Source organism: Hordeum vulgare, chromosome 2H (genome assembly GCF_904849725.1).
Source record: "Hordeum vulgare subsp. vulgare chromosome 2H, MorexV3_pseudomolecules_assembly, whole genome shotgun sequence".
Classification (NCBI taxonomy): Eukaryota; Viridiplantae; Streptophyta; class Magnoliopsida; order Poales; family Poaceae; genus Hordeum; species Hordeum vulgare.
The window spans coordinates 591,913,822-591,939,177 of NC_058519.1; positions in this window are offsets into that span (position 1 = coordinate 591,913,822).

Sequence of the window (25,356 nt, forward strand, 5' to 3'; positions counted from 1 at the left end):
AATTGTCCGAATATGCAAATTTGGATTTTAAGGAACTCTGCTCTGGCTTCGCAAGTCGCCTGGAGGCAAGCTATGAGTTGGAAAAAACCTGCTGCAGATGCTGAACAAAAAACATGAGGTAAGTTTGTAAGCTTTGCTATACTGCATTACTCCCATTAACCCCCAAGGGTCGGGTCATCAATAAAAACGATGAGCCGGGTCTTAAAATTTTTAGAAAAACATCTTGCGACCAGTAACCCCCAAGGGCCGGGTCATCAGTAGAAAGATGAGCCGGATCTTGAAAATTTAGAAAAAGCTTCGCGACCAGTAAGCCCCAAGGGCCGGGACATCAGTAAAAAGATGAGCCAGGTCTTGATTTTTGTATAATTTCACCTAAAAAAATTATACATTAGCCCCCAAGTGTTAGGGATATTGCTTTGCAGTAATTCTGAGACTTGCCCTTATTTTAAACGTTCAATAGGAACACCTTGCTCAGACCGAATCGGCGCTGGGCGATTTAAGAAAAAACTTAGCTGGACAACAAGACGCCCGAACTCAGTCGGAAGAGAAGTGTCAATTGGCTCTGGCCGAACTGGTGAAACTCAAGGCCGAGTTAAAAAAGGCTCAAGCTGATCAAAACGCCGCCTTGAAGAGAGCAGAGAAAGCTGAAGCTAAGCTGGCGACTGTTCAACAGGAGTTATCCGGCTTAAAACGTCATATCTCCAACATGACGCAAGCTGTTTTTGGTAAGCCTGACTTAAATCTTCAACCTCATCCCCTTTTTTCCTTCGTTCTTTTTTTTACTCATAATACTGATGTTAAGTCGCTAATCATCATAATTCAGGTCCAAGAGCCGCCAACCTGCAAGAAGACTGTCTGTTGATGCTGAAGGCGATTTATACGCTGATAGAGCAGCTGTACACAGGCAGTGTGTTGACCGTCAAAGCTGTGATGGGTGCCAAAGAACCTATTACTTCCATCAAGAAGGTACTTGGATGCTTGTCTACACTTCCCCCCAGATTGGCGAGTTAACTCGGTCAGCCGCCCGAAAAGGTGTTCTGACTGCCCTGAGTCGCTGCTTAGCGTATGCTCCAGAGATTAACTTAGAAGAAGTAGCCTATGGCTTCCCTCAGCTCAAGGACGATGGATCAGAATTTGTTGAAGAGGATTACCAAAAGTCGTCAAGGATTCTCGGTTGGCTGCAACTCAACTCGCCGCAAGCCTTGATTTAACAAAATACCAGGCGGCTTACGATAGCAGAAATAAGAAAGTCAGCCCGCCAACCTTCGTGACGACCAGCCTAACTCCTCGGCGGCCCAAGAATCCTTTCGACTTGGAAGCAGACTTGGCATCAATTCTGACCGATGAAGACGACTTTGCTGCTTTGGCCAGATGCAATTGGGTATTGAGCGACTTGCAAATCGAAGTTGGCCAGAGCTCACGCCAGGATGATCCCGAGGCGTTAGCGAAGTAAACTTTATTAAATTTGGTCTGCGAGCCATGTAATAGGTCCTTTTTCCGCAAGTCAGTACTGTTTTTGATGATACCTTCTGCGAGAAACCTTATATCGTCCTTAAGGTGATTTGAAATATTTGACCCGCCTTAATGCTTAATTGGCCAAGGATGGAACAATTCTTATCACCCTCCTGTCTTAAACTTTGAAAACATTATATGTGAAAACAAACAAACTATGGATATTTTCAACAAGCATTAGAAAGAAAAAGGCTTAAAACCTTCAGGACTATGCCACAACGAAAAATAGCAATAGTAATTTCGTCGGCTCATAAGGTCGCGACAGGGGGAGGCGAGTCAGAAAGCTCGTGCACCCACCCTAAATGCAGGTTTCGTCGGCTCATAAGGTCGCGACAGGGGGAGGCGAGTCAGAAAGCTCGTGCACCCACCCTAAATGCAGGTTTCGTCAGTTCATAAGGTCGCGACAGGGGGAGGCGAGTCAGAAAGCTCGTGCACCCACCCTAAATGCAGGTTTCGTCGGCTCATAAGGTCGCGACAGGGGGAGGCGAGTCAGAAAGCTCGTGCACCCACCCTAAATGCAGGTTTCGTCGGCTCATAAGGTCACGACAGGGGGAGGCGAGTCAGAAAGCTCGTGCACCCACCCTAAATGCAGGTTTCATCGGTTCATAAGGTCGCGACAGGGGGAGGCGAGTCAGAAAGCTCGTGCACCCACCCTAAATGCAGGTTTCGTCGGCTCATAAGGTCGCGACAGGGGGAGGCGAGTTAGAAAGCTCGTGCACCCACCCTAAATGCAGGTTTCGTCGGCTCATAAGGTCGCGACACGGGGAGGCGAGTCAGAAAGCTCGTGCACCCACCCTAAATGCAGATTCTGTCGACTCATATGGTCGCAACAGGATGACACAATTTGCTTTTTGATAGAGAAGCCCCCAAGTCGGGGAATATTTTATTACTTCATAATGAAACTGAAAAACTTACAAAGTGTAAAGCTTAAGAGCTTAAGTGTAGTAAGGCCGCAAATGGGCAATATTCCAGGGGCGAGTTGACTCAGCCTCTGTCGTCGGTCGATTAGGCCGAAGATCCACCAAATAGTAAGAGCCATTGCGGAGGTTCTTGCTGACGACGAACGGCCCTTCCCAAGGAGGTGACAACTTGTGCATGCCCGCTCGATCTTGTATTAGACGAAGCACTAAGTCGCCTTCCTGAAAGGTCCGACTCTTAACCCGGCGACTATGATAACGCCACAGATCTTGCTGGTAGATAGCCGAACGGGCCGCAGCCAGGTCACGCGCCTCCTCCAAGGCATCCAAAGAATCTTGACGCGCCAGCTCATTATCTTGTTCCACATATGCGGCGACTCTAAGGGAGTCATGCCTTATGTCCGTAGGAAGAACAGCCTCTGCTCCATAGACCAAAAAGAAAGGGGTGAATCCCGTGGACCGGTTCGGGGTAGTCCGAATACTCCACAGTACCGAAGGTAACTCTTCAACCCAACACCCTGGAGTCCTTTCCAGGGGAACCTTGAGTCGGGGCTTGATCCCTCGCAAGACCTCCTGATTCGCCCGTTCTGCTTGCCCATTAGATTGCGGGTGAGCAACCGCAGAAATATCAAGTCGGATATGTTCTCGACGACAAAAATCCTGCATCGCCCCTTGGGACAAGTTAGTACCATTATCAGTAATAATGCTGTGCGGATATCCAAACCGGAAAATCAGCTTCTTCAAAAATTTGACCGCTGTCTCCGCATCGCAAGCTCCAACAGGTTCCGCCTCAACCCACTTGGTGAATTTATCAACCGCCACCAATAGGTGGGTCTTCTTGTTGGAGGACATTTTAAAGGGACCAACCATGTCCAGCCCCCAAACTGCGAAAGGCCAGGTAATGGGAATCATTCTCAATTCTTGAGCCGACACGTGAGCCTGCCTCCCATAACGTTGGCACCCTTCGCACCGACGAACTATGTCTTCTGCATCTGCGTGAGCCGTCAGCCAAAAGAAATCATGACGAAAAGCCTTTGATACCAAAGAACGTGACCCGGCGTGATGTCCACAGTCTCCGGAATGAATGTCATTTAGGATCGCGCATCCTTCTTCGGGGGAGACACATCGCTGAAAAACCCCAGAAGCGCTCCGTTTATACAACTCGCCATTAATGATGACCATGGATTTGCTGCGCCGAACAATCTGGCGAGCCAAAACTTCGTCGGTGGGTAACTCGCCGCGAGTGAGATAAGCCAGATAAGGGAGAACCCAATCCGGAATGACATGGAGAGCTGCCACGAGCTGAGACTCGGGATCTGGTATCGCCAATTCCTCCTCTGAGGGTAAGACCACTGATGGCTTATGCAAGATATCCAGAAAAACATTAGGGGGAACCGGTTTTCTCTGTGAGCCGAGTCGCGAGAGGGCGTCAGCTGCCTCGTTGAGTCGCCGGTCAATATGGTCCACCTGATAGCCATGAAAATAACCCGCTACGTCAGACACAACTCGTCTGTAAGCCGCCATCATGGGATCCCGAGAGTCCCAGGTACCCGAAACTTGTTGCGCCACCAAATCGGAATCGCCAAAACACCTGACTCGTGTTAGGTTCATCTCTTTCGCGAGTCGTAAGCCATGAAGCAAAGCTTCATATTCCGCTGCATTATTAGTGCAGGGAAACATGAGTCGGAGGACGTAACAGAACTTATCTCCTTGAGGGGACACTAACACAACACCAGCTCCCGAGCCTTCCAGCTGCCTAGATCCATCAAAGTAAATAGTCCAGTAGGTAAGGTCAGGCCGGTCTTCCGGAACCTGTAGCTCGGTCCAGTCGTTAACGAAATCAACTAGTGCCTGGGATTTGATAGCTGTGCGGGGAGTATACTGTATGTGATGAGACCCAAGCTCTATCGCCCATTTGGCGATTTGCCCTGTTGCCTCCCGATTCTGGATAATATCACCAAGGGGAGTAGAACTCACCACTGTGATCGGGTGCTCCTGGAAGTAATGCTTAAGTTTTCGACTCGCCATAAACACCCCATAGACCAGTTTTTGCCAATGCGGGTATCGCTGTTTGGAAAGAGTTAACACCTCGTTGATAAAATATACTGGGCGTTGCACTGGGTATTCCTTCCCTTCTTCCTTTCTTTCAACGACCACAGCCACACTTACTGCCTTGGAATTCGCCGCGATATACAGAAGCATAGGCTCCTTTTCAGTCGGGGCTGCCAGGACCGGTGGGTTAACCAATTGGCGTTTTAGGGCCTCAAGCGCCTGGTCTGCCTCATTTGTCCACACGAATCGATCAGACTTCCTTAATAATTGATAAAAAGGAATCACCTTTTCCCCTAGGCGACTCACAAAACGACTTAAAGCCGCAATGCGACCCGCCAGCCGTTGAACTTGATTAACATTCGCTGGCTTTCCGAGAGAGGTAACCGCTTCGATCTTGTCCGGGTTAGCCTCGATTCCGCGCTCCGATACCAAGAAACCCAGCAATTTTCCTGCAGGTACACCAAAAACGCACTTGGTAGGATTTATCTTCATCTGATATATCCGTAAATTATCAAAAGTCTCCTTAAGGTCTTCAAGTAGTGTCTCCCCCTGGCGGTTCTTGATCACAATATCGTCGACATAGGCATGGACGTTGCGACCAATTTGGTTACGAAGACAATTCTGGATACAGCGTTGATAAGTCGCCCCCGCGCTTTTGAGTCCGAAAGGCATGGACACATAGCAAAAGGCCCCGAAGGGGGTTATGAAGGCCGTCTTCTCCTGATCTTCCACGGCCATCTTGATCTGGTGATATCCTGAATAGGCGTCCAGAAAACACAATCGTTCGCATCCCGCCACCGAGTCAATGATTTGATCGATGCAGGGAAGAGCGAAAGGATCTTTGGGACAAGCCCTATTGAGGTCTGTGTAGTCAATGCACATACGGAAAGTGCCATTCTTCTTGAGTACCAACACCGGGTTAGCCAGCCATTTGGGGTGAAAAACTTCCACGATGAACCCGGCGGCTAAAAGGCGGGCGACTTCTTCTCCAATCGCCTTGCGTCGTTCCTCGTTGAATCTGCGAAGGTACTGCTGGATAGGTTTGCATTTTGGGTCAACGTTAAGATGGTGCTCAGCGAATTCTCTCGGTACACTAGGCATGTCAGAAGGTTTCCATGCGAAGATGTCCCGATTCTCACGGATGAATTCGATGAGCGCGCTTTCCTATTTGGGGTCCAGACCCGTCCCAATGGCGAAGTGCTTGGATGAATCGCCAGGCATGAAATCGATTGTCTTAGTGTCATCCGTCAGTTTGAACTTGAGGGGCGACTCAGAATCTGTAGTCGGCTTCTTGAGTGGTGACATGTCAGCCGGGTCAACATTGGCCCGATGGTGCTTGAGCTCTTCCACCGCACAAGCGACTTCCGCATAAGCCGCGTCCCCTTCTTCACATTCCTTTGCGATCCTTCTATCTCCATCAACCGTGATGGGTCCTTTAGGACGAGGCATTTTGAGCTTGAGGTAGACGTAGCACGGGCGGGCCATGAAGCGGGCGTAAGCCGGTCGCCCGAACAGCGCATGGTATGGGCTTTTCAGCTTGACCACCTCGAAGATTAGAGACTCCGACGTGTAATTTTGCGCAGTTCCAAATGCTACTGAGAGCCTGACCCGGCCTATGGGATAATTCCGTGGAAAACCGTGGTCGAAGGCATCAAGTCTTTCTCCAATAGATTCATCCTCTGGAAGGTGTCGAAGTATAGGATATTGATGCTGCTGCCACCATCCATTAATACCTTTGATAGGGTGTAACCCCCCACTTGGGGAGCCACGACTAATGCCAGGTCGCCCGGGTTATCTATTCTTGGCGGGTGATCCTCCCTGCTCCATGTTATGGTCTGCTCGGACCAGTGGAGATATCTGGGAATCGCTGGCTCAGTTACACTGTACGCCCGGTGACTTACCTTTTTGTCACGCCTGCAAGCATTAGTGGTGAAAACGTGGTACTGCCCATTACTTAGCTGTTTGGGATTGCTGCGGAAGCCCCCATTGTCATCCTGGTCCTGTGGAGCTCCCTGTGGGGGCGGCTGCTGGAAAACTCCCGGCGGGTTGTACTGCCGCCGGTGGTGCACCGGGTACTGGCCGCCGCCTGGTTGTGGGCCTCCCTCAGCCCCCTGTTCGGGAATGCCGCCGAAGGGGTTCTGCCTTTGGTTGGACACGGCGAGTTGGTCCTGGCGCCGGTTTGGATCTTCGTTTTGGCTCTTCTTGATTGCCTCCGCCCGAAATTCTCGCATCACGAAACAGTTTTCCCAAGAATGACTCGCCGGGCCGTCAGCCGTGGCGTGGTGCGGGCAAGGGCCCTTGAGTAACTCTTCATAGTTACGCGGCCTTTTCCCACTGAAGCCTCGGTTCTTCTTTTTGCCATCATTAGCATTGGTGTTGGCGACCAAGTCCGAGGGCTCCTCCTGCGGTCTACGCTTGCCATTGGTCCCCTGATTGTGACGGTTGCGTCCCTGGAAACAGGTATGGTTTTTGGACGACTCGCCCTTTTTGGGCGAGTTAGCCTTGCCATCCTCGCCGGGATCCTTAGTATCATCGGCCTCGGCATACCTAGTGAGGGTGTCCATTAGTTCGCCCATGTCTTGGACCTTCCGTTTGAGTCGCCCCAACTTCTGTACTAAGGGCTCGTAATGACAATTGTGCTCGAGGATGAGCACAGCTTGAGCCGCTGTAATACCATCTGACGAATGAATAATTTCTGTCACCCGCCGCGACCAATTGTGGGCCGATTCGTCCGGGCGCTGGACACAGTGTTGTAGATCGACAATCGTCATTGGACTTTTGCAGGTTCCTCGGAAGTTTTTGATGAAACGCTCTTTTAACTCGGCCCAGGACTGGATGGAATTGGGAGGCAAATTTTTCAACCAGGTGCGTGCCGACCCCTCGAGCATCATAGTGAAGTATCGGGCGCAAACCGCCTCGTTTACGTCGAGCATGTCCATGGCAATCTCGTAACCCTCGATCCATGGCGTTGGTTCGAGGTCTGGTGTATAATTAGGCACTTTCCTTGGTCCCTTAAAGTCTTTGGGCATCCTTTCGTTCCGAAGGGCCGGGGATAAGCATGGTACCCCAACTCGCCCTCCGCCCCCTACGAGGGGGCCGGGGCGTCTTGGATATTCGGGAGATCTCGGCCCGGCGGGTTCCGCTCGGGCGGGTTGTCCTGCGGGAAGTGTCGCGGCCCATTGTTTATGGCAGGCTGGTCCTCCGGCCTGCTCCTGGTATAGCTTGCCTGAGGGGTGGAGTGCAACCTCTTGAGGCTATGCGAGAACTGGGCGTTTTGAACCACCGCTGTTTTCAACATCTCGATGGCGTTCCTCGCTTCAATCTCAGCTGGGGTGTTGCCGTGAATCAGAAGGGACTCCAGGTGGCGAGTTGAGGCAAGCACGTTATCCACCGGGTTGGAGAAGTGGCCTTGAGGGGTCCGGAAACAAGGAATTTGACCCTCAATCGGCTGAACCGGCGGGTTAGGTGGGCGGCCCAGTCCTCCTGCCGGGGCGGCTCCCATCCCGGGGGTTCGGGGAGTGTCGAACAGACGGGTCGGGTTGAGGTCATGGGGCGGGCGACCCTGGTGTCTCCGCTGATGGACGGCGTCGGACGCGCGCTGCTGTCTTTCGAGCTGCCAGTTGTCAATGTTTAATCGCATCCTTTCGACCGTGATTTGGGCTTGTCGAGTCTCGATCCTGGCGGACTCCATCTCAGCATCCTGGTGGGCCTTTGCCACCGCCTCTCTGAGCTTTGCTAACTCTGCGTTTATCTCCTCTTGGTTTTGTCGCGTGAGGGGAGTCGCCATTAGTCTCGTGATTTCCGCCGCTAAATCCACCAGGACTGCGGATGCTCTTCTGGATGTCCCGCCGGTCCCATCGCCTCCGGTAGGGTTTTGTGCGGGTTGAGTTGCCCCAGCCATGTAGATGGCGATCTAGCGGCGGGTTTGATCAAGGATTTCCGGATCCATGGCCAGCGACAAGCCACCGAGACCGTCCCCATGGAGAGACCGGATGGAATCTGAATCGCCCATGGATGACTCGTCGTCAGAGTTGACCGGGGTAACTTCCTGAGTCGCCAAGTGTTCTGGTTCCTCCGATCCCTGGGTGAACCCCACAAAGACCGGGCGAGTTAAATTCTGTGTGATGACTGGGCGGACGTACCTGGCCGGCTCGACGATGTCGGTGGAGATGTCCGGCTCAGGAACGGATGATCCGATCATGCCGATGAAGATGTTGATCTTGCCGAAGGGGACCCTGTAGCCAGATTCGATCGAATTCGCTTCAGGTCCCCATCGCTGGTTGTCGATGTAGGTTATCCCGCGGCGGCTCCGAGTCATGAGCGCCGTCGCGTAACTCCCAAACCCTGGTAGGGCTCCCTTTGAGAACTCAACTCCACCGTGCGTAGGCCCCATGGTGGGCGCCAACTGTCGTGGTTTTTTCACGGCAGATGTCCTCGTGAAAGGACTTAGTACTGGAGCCATCGCACCTTGGTGGCGACTCAAAGGGGTTAAGCGGGAGAGACGCGGCGATTTACCCAGGTTCGGCCCCTCTGAAGAGGTAATAGCCTACGTCCTGCTTTGGTGTGTATTGATATGGATTCGATTACAAGGAAGGCGTAACTCGCCTAAACCTAGCACTCGATGATTTCTAACCTCCCCTCTGTCCCCCGGGACTCGCCTTTATATACAGGTCGATCCCCTAGGGTTTACAAGGATTCTTTCCTTCCTACAACTCGTGACCCCTGCGGTTTCTAAGTCGCCATCTTCCGAAGCTTGGAGACCTTCCAAGAGTCACAACCGTCATACAACCTTGATTCGGCCACAACGAGGCCCAACTAAATGTTTGGGTGAATCGACCAATGGATGACCCGGCCCAACAAGGGCGGGTCATCCACATGTAATATCCCCAACACCGTGCCTGTGCTTGCTTGCCATGCGCTAGTTGCTGCTTGGAGTTGCTCTTGCTGCATGCGTTTTGCTGATGCTCTTGTTGCCGCTTAGTGCTAGGCTTCAAGTTGCTGCTAGTAGATGCCTGATGCTGCTTGCTTGCCTGCTTGTGCCGCTGGCCGATGCTCTTGCTGTTGCCTAGTGCTTGCTGCTGCTAGATGGTGTTGCTTGCTTGCCTTGCTAGTTGCTGTTGCGTAGTAGCTGTTGCTGCTATTGATTTTGCCTGCTTTGCTACTAGTGCTAGTTGCTAGTTGATGTAGGTTGCTAGCTGCATTGCTAGTTGGCGTAGCGTGCTGCTGTTGCTATTCCACCGTTGTTGCTAGCTGATGCTGTTGTGTCGCCTGCCATCCCCGCCTGTCGTGGATCCGACAAGAACGGCGAGTACCATGACGTCCTCGACGACCCCCGGACATCTGCGGAGCGTGTTCGACTATCGATGCGAAGACCGTGTACTGACGCCAAGACTACGACTACCATCGACGAGACGTGTACAACTACGACCACGACGACCACGACGATCTTTGTTCTTCTTCACTGAACCGAACCCCTCTGATTCGCACGCTTCGAAGGTATACCGATGGGACGTGTCGTGTACCAAATGCTTATGGTGTATGAGTTGTACCGTATGTTTGCGCTATATGTTTGCCCGTTGCATGTTGTCTTCCTTTTCCTCGTGCCCTCGACACATGGGAACCCGATAGATGGGGTCACCCCATCTTTATTTAGCGTTCCCGCAAACGCTTCCAGTTCGTTGGCACCGACATCTCGTTGAGTATCGGGATAGGAACGTTGCCGTGGCATCGTTTCCGTTTTGCCGCCATGGTTCCCTTTCGCTCGCCGTGGTGACCCATGCTTCTTTCTCTTCTTGCCGTGATGTTGTAACTTGCATGCATGACGCATTCATGGCATGATATCTTGTGTTGCATGTTTCTTGTGCCGTAGCTCCGTTCTAAGTCCCGCGTGTTTACCGACTAGGATGACTTGTAGAATCACCCGCTTCACCCCTTGCCATGTTAACAACAATTTAATATTGCCATGTTAATTAACGGGAGTGAACTAAACAATTAAATGTGGAGTTTCGTCGATATGCAGCTCGTTGCATATCGAGCTTCACTTAATGTGTATTGTTTGCGTGAGGTGAATTGCAATGCCATCCCTTGCATTTTGACCTGATCATGCATCATAGTAGGTTGTGCATCATGTGCTGAATATCTGTGTTGATGCTTGTTTCCGGTTTGCTCCGTCTCGATAGAGTTCCGCAAGCGTGTCGGATTGTGAGGACCCGTTCGACTACATCGGTTCGTATGATTCACGGAGTCATTCTTCTTCCAAGCGGGATCTCAGGAAAGATGACCATTTCCCTAGATATCATTACTATCATTGCCATGCTAGTTTATCGCTTCTATCGATTATGTCTCATTGCCTACCACATGTTAAATATCAGCCTCTCAACAATGCCATGAAAACCTTCAACCTGTTCAACCTAGCAAGCCACTGATTGGCTATGTTACCACTTGCTTAACCCTGTGTTAGCATTGCTAGTTGGAGGTGCTTTGCTTCCATGTGAAAGCATGGGTTCCTTGTTATACCACCATATTAATGCTATTTAATTTAATGGACCTATATACTTGGTAAAAGGTGGAAGGCTCGGCCTTTCTAGCCTAGTGTTTTGTTCCACCTTTGCCCCCTTTATTTTCGGCTACCGGTGTTATGTTCCATAATTGATCGCTCCTAACGCGATCGGGGTTGTTATGGGGACCCCCTTGATAATTCGTTTTAGATTAAAGCTGGTCTGGCAAGGCCCAACATTGGTACTACATTTGACTAAACACCTAATAAAATTGCATAGGGACTTTCCGGACCCTGAGGATAATTTAATCAACCCCCGGGCCAGTGCTCCTCATGAGTGCTGGTCCAAAACAGAGCAGCTTATTAACGCTACCCGGGGCAACTCGGTGTTTGGCGTGGTAACCACCGCTCACCCGTCGTGTCCTGAGAACGAGATACGCGGCTCCTATCGGGATCGTCGACACGTCGGGCGGCCTTACTGGATTAGTTTTACCTTTGACGAGATATCTTGTGCATCGGGATTCCGGTGATGCTTTGGGTAATCTCAGAGTTGAGGTTTTCCACTAGGGAATCCGACGAGATCGCAAGCTTCCCGATTGAGGATTTCTATGCGGCTTGTGGTAATTTGTGATGGACTAGTTGGAGCACCCCTGCAGGGTTAAATCTTTTCGGAAAGCCGTGCCCGCGGTTATGTGGCAACGTGGAAGCTTTGTTTAACACTGGTTCTAGATAACTTGAAGTTGACTTAATTAAAATATGCCAATTGTGTGCGTAACCGTGACTGTCTCTTTCGTGAGTTCCTTCTCCGATCGAGGACACGGTGGGGTTATGTCTGACGTAGGTAGGTGTTCAAGATCATTCATTTGATCATCATTAGTCACGTCCGCTATGCGTAGATCTTCCCCCTCTTATTTCTTGTACTCGTAAGTTAGCCACCATATATATATGATTAGCCGCTGCTGCAACCTCTCCACTTAACCATACCTCACCCATTAAGCTTTGCTAGTCTTGATTCCTTTGGAAATGAGATTGCTGAGTCCCCTGTGGCTCACAGATTACTACAACACCAGTTGCAGGTACAGGTAAAGGTTACTCGACGCGAGCACGTTGATTGTTCATTTGGAGTTGCTTCTTCTTCTTGTTCATCGATCTAGGATGGGTTCTAGGCCGGCAGCCTAGGATAGCAAGGATGGACGTCGTTCTTCTTTTCTCGTTTGTTTTCGTCCGTAGTCGGACCCTGATCTTATTCATGATGATTATGTATTGTACTGATGTGACTCTGATATAGCTTGTGGCGAGTGTAAGCCAATTATATATATATATATATATATCTTCTTTTCAGTACATGTACTTGTAACGATATCCATTCTTGTGACACGACGAGATGCACTTCTATCCTTGACGAGGCCCTCGTGCCAAATTGAGGGTAGGGTCGCATCTTGGGCGTGACAAGTTGGTATCAGAGCAGTACCGACCTAGGAGCCCCCTTGATTGATCGAACTTGGCCGAGTCGAGTCTAGTGAAAAAACTGCTTTGAGTCTAGTTATATATCAGAGAGTACGATTCTTTTTTCTCCTCTTCTATGCTCTGGTGAGGAATCTTGACGTAATATTTTAATTCTACTCCTCTTCTCACTCAATTTTTTTTAGGATCATGAGGATATTCTTGGGATCTATATGATGCCGATGTGACGGAGTTCTGTCTTGGTCCCTCCTGTATGACTTGAATTCTTCCGGGGAGTTGAGCTCCAGGGGATTCTTGAGCACATCGTTATCATTCAGATTTCTTAGTATCTTAGAATGAAGGATGTTCGTAATTGCTTCAATACTAATAGTGGCGAGATAACCCTGATGTCCCCAGTACTGGTGCAGATTGGTCGGGAGTACTGACATACTTTGTATTGTTGTGATCACGAGGGTCTGTTGTAGATGAAGGTCCGAGATTTTGGTTGTGTGTTGACGGATGTGATACAGGCGACGGGTTAGTATAGGAGTTGTGTGATTATTACTCCTTGTATCCGTGTACCAGATTGCATGACCAGATATTTCGGGAATTCAAGTAGTTACTTATAGGACAATCTTCCAACAAATGCATGATGTTAGGTTGGGGTTCGACATCTAGTGGATTCGTTTGTTGACGGTCGACTTACAGCGGTTTTCGTTATGTCTTAAAGAGTCCTTGTAGCTTGCTACGACTCGGGGACGCTTCGTATGTCGGGTGGACTGCCTTGCACTTGATGGCTACTGTAAGGTTCGAGCCCGTGCGATCCTGTCCACAAAAATATCGAACGGAAATCTTTCTCATGAGTTTGTTCTGGCTACTTGTAAGCCTCTTCCTTTGTTTTGTTAATTATAGTAATTCGAGTTGCTTCAATGTCAAGTGGTGATTTCAGATCTTTCCTAAGAGTTGTTCTCATATTTTTATGTGAGAATGCAAATTCTTTTGTTCATTCAAATTGTCATATCAATTCTTGTCAACCGGAGTTGTGGTGTCAATTCCATTCAACCGATGTGTTTCTCTCCAAGTGAATTCCATCCTCTCCAATTTTGCAAGATCAATCTCTCATGTCTTCCGGAGTTCATCTCATCTATTCCTAGTTGTCTTTGTTTTTCCCCGCCCTCCCACCCTTTTCTTCAGTGATTCAATTTTCATCCAAGAGTTTTCTTTCCATTGTGCTTCCGCTGTCTATTCTCTTCTCTCTTACCCGGTGATTCATTGTGAAGATTCTCAGGAGATTCGTGTCATATTTGTTCATTCTTGTCATCCTTACCGGTGAATTTAATTCAGTTGTCTGTGTTCAGCATATCCTTTTCATCCTTGTAAATTCTTTCCCATGTTGGAGATTCTTATCAGCCTATCTTGTTATTCATTTATTCTCTTTTCTATCCGGGGCATTGAAGATATCTCAGTAGTTTCGTTTTTTCAATTATTTTAATTATTTCGAGGTTCTCAAGCTCATCTAGTTTTCTTATTCAGGTGCAATATCTCTCTTCTAAGCAATCCTTTCAACGGTGCTTTCTTTGAGGGGGCCCATAACCCACAGGTTTTTCCCAGGATCTTTTCTGGCTCTTGTAATTTTTCCGGAGTTCTCTTATTATTTTTCAATGTGACGTAAGAATGATTTCATCAGTCATATTCCTTCTTCAAGATTTATTCGAATTATATATCATATTTGGCTCAACCTTTCATTCGTCATTATTCCGGAGTGTCTCAGTTATTCTTGGTGGTGTTCTCCTCACTATTTCAGCTTTGAAGACAGAGGGGTGTTTCTCTCAAATCTTGGTTCATTCTCTTGGAGATTCATCATTTCAGCCTTTTGCCATCATCGTATTTGTTGCCAATCATGAGTAATCCCTTTCTTGCTATCCGGTGCATTTCTCAGTTGTTTTCATTCTCGTTCCTCCGAAGGCCATCATTTCACAAGAATCTTCGTTCTTAGCTTTTAGCTTTCATCCTCAATTCTTCTCCATTGTTGCCTCTTCGTTCGTCTCTCGTTTATTCCGGCGCCTTGTTCAAGTTTTCTCTCAGGTGGCTCATGATCTCCTCATTCTCATGTATCTCCATTAATTCTTGGTTTTCCCATTCAATTGTGAATTCTTACCGGTGCTTCCTTCAATTATGATTCAAGTGGTGCTTACCTATCTCTCTCTTCAAGTTTCTTTCAACAATAATATGTTGTATGCTAAATCCGTTGCTTGTCATCAACTAAACTTTATGAAGGATAAGTATAACATAATTCTTATTCTTGTTCATAGTAATCTGAATTCTTCTTCCGGAGTGGCTCATGATATCAATTCTTTTCGCAAGTGCTTATCTTTCTTTTCCGAAGTTCCAAGTTCTATCAAGTATCTCTTTGTGAGTCTTGATCTAAATCCTGACAAGGTCATAATCTTATTCTTTTCTACCTTGATATCTTTGCATCATTCATTCGTATACGAAGGTCCTTCTAGGTGGTTCATCAAGGTTTCAGTCCATTCTCAAGTGTTCTTCAAGATTCTTGTTGGAGAACCTAAAGTATCCTTCCTCTTGCATTATAGCATTCTTGTTAGTGTAGGAGTTTTCGAAGAGATTTCCTTTCAAGTATGAGATAATTAAACCCACCAATTCTATGTTCATGGGATATTTTCAACCCATGATTTCTTCATTGAGCTATGTGGTTTGGATTTCACCTAAAGCTTTTCCTATGCATTGCTGCTATCATGGTGCTTGTCATTAATCCAAGTTCTCAATGTATCCTCTTGGTGTAAGAAATTGTCCATATCTTGTTTCTCCCAATCAATCCTTGTTTCCGTTAGTGGCGGGTTGTCACTTCATTAGTTTGAAAGGTTTCCATAAGCCCACTACTATGTTGTTCTTTTCGTTATTTTTTTCCAACAACTCCGTTCAATTCTTCGTGCAAGGATGCTTGCCAAGTTCATTTGCGTTATAGTTGTCATTCTTTTCTTCATTCTCTTCTTCCGTATGACCTAGTTCCTATTCTATTGTTCCGGAGGCATTGTGATGTTGCTCTTTTGGATCCATTATGTTGTTCTATCAAGATTGTGGTGTTCCCTTGTTCTATTTAGTTGTTTGTTATGTATATTGTCTAATTCTCTCTTCTTATCGAATTTTTAGTCCCATTTTCCTACCGAAGTGATGCCGAAATTTTCCGTGAATTCTTGCTTCTTTCTCATATCAGTCCTCATCTATTTGAAACCTTCAAGGATCGTTGGTTTCACTCGTTTGTCAAAGAAGCGACTAAGTTTTTACCTCTTGTTCTTTCTCATCCTCTCCCCTTTCATTCTTAGATCTCGGGGCGAGATCCTCTTGTAGTGTAGGAGAGTTGTGACAGGCCGAGACCGACGCCCCAGAAGATTCCCCTTCTATTCCGTTTTCGTCGTGTGTCTATTTTCTTTTGGCTGCATCATCATGGTATCATGCATGGCATGATGTCAACTGTGTTTTGTCGGTGTTGCTTGTTGCTCCGTGTTGTTGGGTGTTAATGCTTGTGAGTGGCGTTGTTTTGTTGGAGTGATGAGAGTGGGTGCAACAGAGCCACTTCAAAACCCTATTGCACCGAGGACGTAAAACCCTTCTCTCCTCTCTATTCTATTTTTGTGGTTGTGATTGATTTCAGTCTTAACCCCCTTTTAAAAGTTCGTCTTCTTTTAAAAGTCCTTTTATTAAATGTGGGGGCAACCCCTTGGGTTTCCTTTATTTTTTTCCTTTTGTTTTATTTCAAAACTAGAGTCTCATTTTATTTGTAAAAGGGGTTTAATTTTATTCTCTTGTAAAAGGGTTTTATTTTATTCTTCAAAAAAAGGTTTCATTTTATTCTTTTAAAAAAAGCCCAATCTATTTCTTATAGTTGGGGTTTATTTTTCAAGGAGCCCAAAAGCATTTATTTTATTTTCTTTTGTTTAAACCTTTTTATTTTGCGGTGTGTTCTGTTTTAAAAAAACTAGAAGGGAGAGAGAAGGACCCCAAGCCCAAGGCCGAGCCGGCCAAGGCCAACTGGCCCAACCCTAGCGCAGCCAGGAGCCCGATCCCTCTCGGCCGTGCCTGCGCCGTCGCCCTGTTCCCCTCTCGATCCCCTTCTTCCAGCCCGTGCCCCTCCCCCTCTCGACCTCAGCTGCAACGCGTGCTCGCCCTCTTCCCTGCCTCCAGTTCCCTGGTCACCGCCCTGTGCCTCTCCTCAGCCGCCGCAACCTCCGTGCTCGCCATGGTCGCCGCCCGAGCCGCCCTCTCCTCGCAGACTGCGCCGCCCCATCAACCCACAGCTCCCTCGCCCATGGCCGCACGCCGCGTGCGCAAGGAGCCCCTGCGCCGCTTGCTCGCCCCGTTGTCCCGAGCTGGCCGCCGACCCCGCGTGCCCTCCCCTCGCCTTCGGCCTCGCCTCCTCTCGCCGCCGTCCTGCCAGGGCCGCCTGCAACAGCTTCCTCGACCTCGTCCTCCCGTGCTGTCGCCGGCAGGCCCCGCCAACGCCCCTCCCCGCGTTGCCCTAGCCATGGCCCTCCGCCGGCTTGCCCCTGCGTCACGCCGCCCTTGGTCCCGTGCCGACCTGCCGCCGCTGTAGCTGTTGCCTGCCTTGCTGCTGTCGAGCTGTGCTGATGTTGTTTCCTATGATGTCGGGCCTGTGCTTGCTTGCCATGCGCTAGCTGATGCTTGGAGTTGCTCTCGCTGCGTGCGTTTTGCTGATGCTCTTGTTGCTGCTTAGTGCTAGACTGCTAGCTGCTGCTTAGTGCTAGACTGCTAGCTGCTGCTAGTAGATGCCTGATGCTGCCTGCTTGCGTGCTTGTCCCGCTGGCCGATGCTCTTGCTGCTGCCTAGTGCTTGCTTCTGCTAGATGGTGTTGCTTGCTGGCTTGCCTTGCTAGTTGCTGTTGCGTAGTAGCTGTTGCTACTCTTGCTTTTGCCTGCTTTGCTGCTAGTGATAGTTGCTAGTTGATGTAGGTTGCTAGCTGCATTGCTAGTTGGCATAGCGTGCTGCTGTTGCTATTCCGCCGTTGTTGCTAGCTGATGCTGTTGTGTCGCGTGCCATCCCCGCCTGCCGTGGATTTGGCAAGAACGGCGAGTACCACGACGTCCTTGACGACCCCCGGACATCTGCGGAGCGTGTTTGACTACCGATGCGAAGACCGTGTACCGACGCCAAGAGTACGACTACCGTCGATGAGACATGTACAACTACGACCACGACGACCACGACTTTCTTTGTTCTTCTTCACCGAACCGAATCCCTCCGATTGTCACGCTTCGAAGGTATACCGATGGGACGTGTCGTGTACCGAATGCTTATGATGTATGAGTTGTACCGTATGTTTGCGCTATATGTTTGCCCGTTGCACGTTGTCTTCCTTTTTGTTGTGCCCTCGACACATGGGAACCCGATAGATGGGGTCACCCCATCTTTATTTAGCGTTCCCGCACACGCTTCCAGTTCGTTGGCACCGACATCTCGTTGAGTATCGGGATAGGGACGTTGCCGTGGCATCATTTCCGTTTTGCCGCAATCGTTCCCTTTCGCTCGCCGTGGCGACCCATGCTTCTTTCTCTTCTTTTCCGTGATGTTGTAACTTGCATGCATGACGCATTCATGGCATGATATCTTGTGTTGCATGTTTCTTGTGTCGTAGCTCCGTTCTAAGTCCCGCGTGTTTACCGACTAGGATGACTTGTAGAATCACCCGCTTCACCCCTTGCCATTTTAACAACAATTTAATATTGCCGTGTTAATTAATGGGAGTGAACTAAATAATTAAATGTGGAGTTTCGTCGATATGCAACTCGTTGCATATTGAGCTTCACTTAATGTGTAGTGTTTACGTGAGGTGAATTGCCATGCCATCCCTTGCATTTTGACCTCATCATGCATCATAGTAGGTTGTGCATCATGTTGTGCATCGTGTGGTGAATATCTGTGTTGATGCTTGTTTCCGGTTTGCTCCGTCTCGATAGAGTTCTGCAAGCGTGTCGGATTGTGAGGACCCGTTCGACTACATCGGTTCGTCTGCTTCACGGAGTCATTCTTCTTCCAAGCGGGATCTCAGGCAAGATGACCATTTCCCCAGATATCATTACTATCATTGCCATGCTAGTTTATCGCTTCTATCGATTATGTCTTGTTGCCTACCACATGTTAAATATCAGCCTCTCAACAATGCCATGAAAACCTTCAACCTGTTCAACCTAGCAAGCCACTGATTGACTATGTTACCGCTTTCTTAAGCCTGTGTTAGTGTTGCTAGTTGCAGGTGCTTTGCTTCCATGTGAAAACATGGGTTCCTTGTTATACCACCATATTAATGCTATTTAATTTAATGGACATATATACTTGGTAAAAGGTGGAAGGCTCGGCCTTTCTAGCCTGGTGTTTTGTTCCACCTTTGCCCCCTTAGTTTTCGGCTACCGGTGTTATGTTCCATAATTGAGCGCTCCTAACACGACCGGGGTTGTTATGGGGACCCCCTTGATAATTCATTTAAGATTAAAGCTAGTCTTGCAAGGCCCAACATTGGTACTACATTTGACTAAACACCTAATAAAATTGCATAGGGACTTTCCGGACCCCGAGGATAATTTAATCAACCCCCGGGCCAGTGCTCCTCATGAGTGTTGGTCCAAAACAGAGCAACTTATTAATGCTACCCGGGGCAACTCGGCGTTTGGCGTGGTAACCATCGCTCATCTGTCGTGTCCGGAGAACGAGATACGCGGCTCCTATCGGGATCGTCGACATGTCGGGCGGCCTTGCTGGATTAGTTTTACCTTTGACGAGATATCTTGTGCATCGGGATTCCGGTGATGCTTTGGGTAATATCAGAGTTGAGTTTTTCCACTAGGGAATCCGACGAGATCGCGAGCTTCGTGATTGAGGATTTCTATGCGGCTTGTGGTAATTTTTGATGGACTAGTTGGAGCACCTCTGTAGGGTTAAATCTTTTTGGAAAGCCGTGCCCGCGGTATGTGGCAACGTGGAAGCTTTGTTTAACACTGGTTCTAGATAACTTGAAGTTAACTTAATTAAAATATGGCAACTGTGTGTGTAACCGTGACTGTCTCTTTCATGAGTTCCTTCTCCGATCGAGGACACGGTGGGGTTATGTCTCACGTAGGTAGGTGTTCAGGATCATTCATTTGATCATCAGTAGTCAAGTCCGCTATACGTAGATCTTCCCGCTCTTATTTCTTGTACTCGTAAGTTAGCCACCATATATATATGCTTAGCCGCTGCTGCAACCTCTCCACTTAACCATACCTCACCCATTAAGCTTTGCTAGTCTTGATACCTTTGGAAATGAGATTGCTGAGTCACCTGTGGCTCACAGGTTACTACAACACCAGTTGCAGGTACATGTAAAGGTTACTGGACGCGAGCGCGTTGATTGTTCATTTGGAGTTGCTTCTTCTTCTTATTCTTCTTCTTCTTCATTGATCTAGGATGGGTTCCAGGCCGGCAGCCTGGGATAGCAAGGATGGACGTTGTTCTTCTTTTCTCGTTTGTTTTCAACTGTAGTCGGACCCTGCTCTTATTCATGCTGATTATGTATTGTACTGATGTGACTCTGATGTAGCTTGTGGCGAGTGTAAGCCAATTCTATATATATATATCTACTTTTCTGTACATGTACTTGTAATGATATCTATTCTTGCGACACGACGAGATGCGCTTTGCTACTGCAACAAAAGAGCTTCCAACGGAGCCAGAAACGCGTGCTGACAGGAGACTGTTCTTGTGTTGATTCTCCTCAGCAACGGCACCAGGAATCCTTCTGCTACGGCTACGCCTTTAGGGACTTCCTAGGTAAATATGCAAAGGATTTCCCCGTGGCCTTGGAGACTTGCGTTGCTGTTCCCTCGAAGCGGAAAGGGTGATATTAGCGCAGCGGTGGTAAGTATTTCCCTCAGTTTTGAGAACCAAGGTATCGATCCAGTGAAGGAGTATCACAAGTGCCTGCACAAACACAAAGAACCTGCTCCCAACGCTATGAAGGGGTTCTCAATCCCTTATAGATTGTTCGCAAAGTGAGAACTGAAAGCAACTAAGTAACAAAGCAAAGTAAAAGCGAAAGTGGAAACGATAGATGTGAATAGACCCGGGGGCCGTAGTGTTTACTAGTGGCTTCTCTCATGAAAGCAAGTAGACGGTGGGTGAACAAATTACTGTCGAGCAATTGATAGAACCGCGCAAAGTCGTGACGATATCTATGGCAATGATTATATCTATAGGCATCACGTCCAAAACAAGTAGACCGATACTTTCTGCATCTACTACTATTACTCCACACGTCGACCGCTATCCAGCATGCATCTAGTGTATTAAGTCCAAAAGAACAGAGTAACACCTTAAGCAAGATGACATGATGTAGATGGACAATCTCATATCAACGACAGAGCCCACCTTGTTACCCTTGATGGCAACTACTCAATGTGTGCCTTGCTGCCCCTACAGTCACTAGGAAAGGTCACCACATGGTAAGAACCCAAAACCAAGCAATTCTCCCATTGCAAGAATCGTAGATCTAGTTGGCCAAACAAAACCCAAGACTCGGAGAGACTTACAAGGATATCAAATCATGCATATAAGAAATCAGCAAAGACTCAAATATATATCATAGATAATCTGATCACAAATCCACAATTCATCGGATCTCGACAAACAAACCGCCAAAGAAGATTACATTGGATAGATCTCCATGAAGATCATGGAGAACTTTGTATTGAAGATCCAAGAGAGAGAAGAAGCCATCTAGCTACTAACTATGGACCCATAGGTCTGAGGTGAACTACTCACGAGTCATTGGAGGGGCGATGATGATGATGAAGAAGCCCTCCAACTCCAAAGTCCCCTGCGGCAGGGCGCCGGGAAGGGTCTCCAGATGAGATCTCGTGGAAACAGAAGCTTGCGGCGGCGGAAAAGTATTTTTGTGGCTCCCTTGATTTTTTTATGATATTTAGGGAATATATAGGCGCAATATCTAGGTTAGGGGGCACTAGGGAGGCCACAAGCCTGCCCACCGCCGCCTCCCCCCAGGTGGCGGAGTGGGGGCTTGTGGGCTTCCTGTAGCCCTCCTAGCTTGGCCCACAGGCCCCGTGATCTTCTTCCGTTCGGGAAAAAAGCATTTCGGGGATTTTATTCCATTTGGACTCCGTTCGAAAATCACATGTGAAAAAGAGCCAAAAACATAGAAAAAACATGAACTGGCACTTGGCACTGAATTAATAAGTTAGTCCCAAAAAAGATATAAAAGGTACATAAAACATCCAAAGATGACAAGATAACAGCATGAAACCATCAAAAATTATAGATACGTTTGAGACGTATCACGCTTCTATCCCTGACGAGGCCCTCGTGCCAAATTGAGGATAGGGTCGCATCTTGGGCGTGACACCTTATGACAAGGATGACGGGCAGCGGCGGCCGGGGCGCATCGGGGGGGACTCTGCTGCAGCCGACGGGGTCGGTAGGAGAAGAAGACAGCGGTGTCCGGGGTACGTCCCGGGCTCGATCTAGGACCTTCAGGTCCAGGCGGGCTGCTGCATCTCGTCCTCAATCTGCTGCATCTCGTCGGCTTCGGTGATGGCTCACGGAGGCACTCCGGGTCTGCATCGCATCACGAGGATTATGGCGGTGGTGGTCATCTCCTACGTCGGAGGTGGTCGGCCTGAGGCTGGGTGATCCGATCTCCAGATCTGTCATCTAGTCCCGGCTGTGAGTCGGGGAGACATAGTTGCCGGTAAAAACCGAGCCGACGGCGGATGATGGTGGCATTATGCGTCGTTACCTTGATTAAGGCTTCGTCGCGTGAGTACTGTCGATCCACTCGTGCTTCTCCAGGGGAAACCCTATGATCTGGTTTTCCAGATCGGACGATGGCGGCATTGCGGTGTTGTTCCTCTCTAGGGAGCATCATTTGTGGAGCAGCGCTAGAAGACACAGGCAGGAGGTGGAGCATCTTCGTCCTGCACGGAGCTTCGGTGGTGATGTCAGGTCATGCCTGGCCGACAGGTGCTACGCTTTGTCATGCATGTTCGGCAGGTGCTACGCACGACAAATCTTATAGAGTTTTCGCGTGTGGATGGATAAGCGTAGGGAGGTCGATCCACTCGTGCTGCTCCAGGGGAAACCCTAGGATCTGGGTTTCCAGATCGGACGATGACGCCATTGCGGTGTCGTTCCTCTCTAAGGAGCATCATTTTTGGAGCAGCGCTGGAAGACAGAGGCAGGAGGTGGAGCATCTTCGTCCTGCACGAAGCTTCGGTGGTGATGTCAGGTCATGCCTGGCCGACAGGTGCTACGCTTTATCATGCCTGTTCGGCACGTGCTAAGCACGACAGATCTTATAGAGTCTTCGCGTTTGGATGGATGAGCGCAGGGAGGTGGCACCATTGGGCGTTGTGGTGGCGTCGACGGATGGGCGGACTGGCATGGATGATGTGGATTTCTCTTCTAAAGATGGGTCAGCGGTTCGATGATGATGGCGGCTTCTAAAATGTGTGCATGTGGTGTATGCTTTTGGTCTGCTGCACCGGCTGTTAGTTTCGATACGTTATGTGGATGGATCGACGACGACACCGGTTTTAGATATGAGGAGTGAGAGCACTTCACATTATCGCGTTTTGTAGGTGTGAGTGGGGGCTTCGGGTGGCTTGATATATGTTCATGTCAAACCTTCATTGAATAAGTAATAAATATGGTTGTATGCATCGATTGATGCAGAGGCCGGGAGTCTTAACCTCCTTTCCAAAAAAGGACTGCTTGTGGACGGAGTGGGAGAAAGACGGGGCTACATGTGTGATGGGGATGTGCACGACAGAGATGATCATGCTTAGGGCATCTGGTCGTAGCAGCCTTCCATGGTCGTTGGAAGGATCTCCTCAGGGTGGATCCTAGGGGAAAAGAATGCACGCAAAGATAGGTAGGATGATGGGCTTATTGGGGATGGTCGGAGGGTGTGGCACGATATTTGCGCATGGCTCCACCTATTGGTTCATATCGAGATCGCATGCCTTCGATAGGAGGAAAGGAGGTGAGCGGTGCATGCAATTTCTACCCTATAGATTCAATCATGGTCCAAATTGGTAACTCTTGTTGGAACATAAAACCTAAGGTGATAATACTGAAAGTTAAAGGAGGGGATGTTTTTAAGAGCCGACTGCCGTGGACCGGGCGAGCGAAGGAGTCACAAGAAAGGGACATAAGAGGGAACTTTATATTCTTTTTAGACAATGGAGATTATTCTACTATTTTTGTTCCAAGATACAAGGCGTGGTTCATTTCATTAGGACAAGCTATTGACCCATATTTACAACAACAGTACCTTTTCTAATTTTTCAAGCAATTATCCAAGCTGATTCTTTCTTCTTATTACTTTGTGGGGGGGTTCTCCGAACGGATTCCATCATCATTGTTTTACCCTTTTTATAGTTTACTTTACCTACTATTTCCACTCCTCGGGTTGAAATAGACCTGGCCATGGACAGTCCGGTCCGGACGGGCCGGCCCTGTCGGTTCTAAAAATCTCGGGCCAGGCCGGGCCTAATTGTTCCATCGGACCAGGCACAAACCTAGAAATTGAGCCTAGTGTCCGAATTGGACAGGGCTCGGGCTTGTGAAAAACGTAATTTTAGCCGTAGACAAGCCATGCCAATTGGGCTTTTTCAGGTTCGGGTTGGGCTTGGCCTGATTTATTAGGCTCGACAATCGGGCCAAGCCGGACTAGGGTCTCGGTTCTTAACATCGGTTTTTTGTTGCCGGACCGGCCAGACATATGCCCAGGTATTTGTTGGGGAATGTTGCAAGGGAAACAAAAAATTTCCTACGCACACGAAGACCTATCATGGTGATGTCCATCTACGAGAGGAGATCTGGATCTACGTATCCTTGTAGATCGCACAGCAGGAAGCGTTAAGAAACGCGGTTGATGTAGTGGAACGTCTTCACGTCCCTCAAACCGCCCCACGAACCGTCTTGCGATCTGTCCCACGATCCGTCCCGCGATCCGTCCAAGGAACCGTCCCGCGATCCGTCTCACGAACCGTCTTGCGATCCGTCTTCATGATCCGTTCCGATCTAGTGCTGAATGGACGGCACCTCCGCGTTCAGCACATGTACAGATCGATGACGATCTACACCTTCTTGATCCAGCAATATGGGCCGAGAGGTAGAATAGTTCTCCGACAGCATGATGGCGCGCCGGTGGTGGTGATGATCTACTCCGACAGGGCTTCGCCTAAGCTCCGCAGAAATACGATCTAGAGGAAAAACTGCGTAGTATAGGGTCGAGCAGCACGTGACAAAGTTGTGTCTCAAAAACCCTCAATACCTCTAGTATATATAGGAGGGAGGGAGGGTAGGAGGCAGCCTCAAACCCTAAAGGTTTGGCCGAAATTGGAGGTGGAGGAGTCCTACTCCAATCCTACTTGGAGTAGGATTCCACCTTCCCACTTGGAAACTCTTTCCACCTTGTGTTTTTTTCCTTCTCAAACCTTAGGGGCCTTAGTGGGAACTTATTCCAGCCCACTAGGGGTTGGTTTATGTCTAACCATAGCCCAAGAGACTCCTTGGGGCGTGACATCCCTCCCGATGGTCCCCGGCACCCCTCCCGGCACTCCCAGTACACTACCGATGAGCCCGAAACTTTTCCGGTGACCAAAACAGGACTTCCTATATATCAATATTTACCTCCGGACCATTTCGGAGCTCCTCGTGACGTCCTGGATCTCATCTGGGACTCCGAACAACTTTCGGTTACCAACACCTATAACTCAACCATACCAAAACGTCACCGAACCTTAAGTGTGCAGACCCTGCGGGTTCGAGAACTATGTAGACATAACCCGAGACACTCCTCAGTCAATATCCTATAGCGGGACCTGGATTCCCATATTGGATCCTACA